At 39.3% G+C, this 1,005-nt stretch overlaps 1 non-coding gene across 1 annotated transcript; it reads right to left on the reverse strand.

Moving 5' to 3' along the window:
- Positions 1–606: 606 nt before the first annotated feature.
- LOC139004702 (U2 spliceosomal RNA) lies at positions 607–797 on the reverse strand. The gene has a single exon (XR_011470543.1). It is a non-coding gene; the product is annotated as a U2 spliceosomal RNA (small nuclear RNA).
- Between the last annotated feature and the right edge of the window lie 208 nt (positions 798–1,005).

The raw sequence follows: 1,005 nt of genomic DNA on the forward strand, positions 1-1,005 counted from the left end.
ACAGTCAGATGTTACGCCTGTCCCAAGGGACACAGCCTTGGTGCCGTGCGGCTTCCTTCTGACCCTCTGGGCTTTGAGGTCTCGAAATTCTCTGCAGCGCAGATCCCTGATTTTACCATTCTCCATGCGCCCTTTGCCCTTCCTGGCTGCGAATTGTCCCACCAGCAGTGTCTACTTTGCCAATTTGGGGTGGATGTCATTCGATCTAGTTGCTCCCTCTATCTGCTCCGGGACAAATCTTGGGACACATCTGCCTATTCAGCCACCATTTTGTCCATATTATGCTTTGATTGGTTCAATGACCGACTGGTTGACTGGACACTTAGCATATTAGGCTTTTATTATATAGGACTATATCAATAGATGAGATACCTTCCTTCATCAGTTGCTCAAACTAGTCTACATCTAGTCCATCATCAATTTCTATTAATTATATTAAACATATAAATTCACCTATTTTCTTTCTAATTTTCATGCCACCACCCTAACATAAACCTCTATATTGTTGGAACTCCTGTTGTCTCCTATATGATTTCTCTAATTCTGCTTTTGCTATGCTCAAATCATTCTCTACTCAGAAACTATAGTAAGGTTTGATTTTATTTCTTCCCATGCACCGTTTCTGGAAGTACTGAAATACTAGGTCAATGCTCAGAGTGGATGGAGCAAGCTCCTGTTCCACCTCCCTGCTTCAAAAATCCATGTAATATATTGTCCTTGGGTAAAAGATATATCAGATATTAAACTGATAAGAACAGCTATTACACTTGACCATAGCCAAAAGGCTGAGAAGCGATGTGTAGTAAGCTTTTAAAGCATGAATTAGGTCATATATCACTTTCCTGCTTAAAACTATTTAATTTTACAATGGTATTTTGAATGAAATAAAACTTCTTAATGTGGCCTGTAAAGCCCTGATAATTTAGGCTCTATATTCCAATCTCTTTTCTCAGCCACACTGGCCTTATGTTAATCCTAAAATATGCCATGTCTTTTCTTATCTTA

This window comes from Myotis yumanensis, unplaced genomic scaffold, assembly GCF_028538775.1.
Source record: "Myotis yumanensis isolate MYYU_CA2020_CCGP unplaced genomic scaffold, mMyoYum1.0.hap1 SCAF_2, whole genome shotgun sequence".
In the NCBI taxonomy this organism is placed as follows: domain Eukaryota; kingdom Metazoa; phylum Chordata; class Mammalia; order Chiroptera; family Vespertilionidae; genus Myotis; species Myotis yumanensis.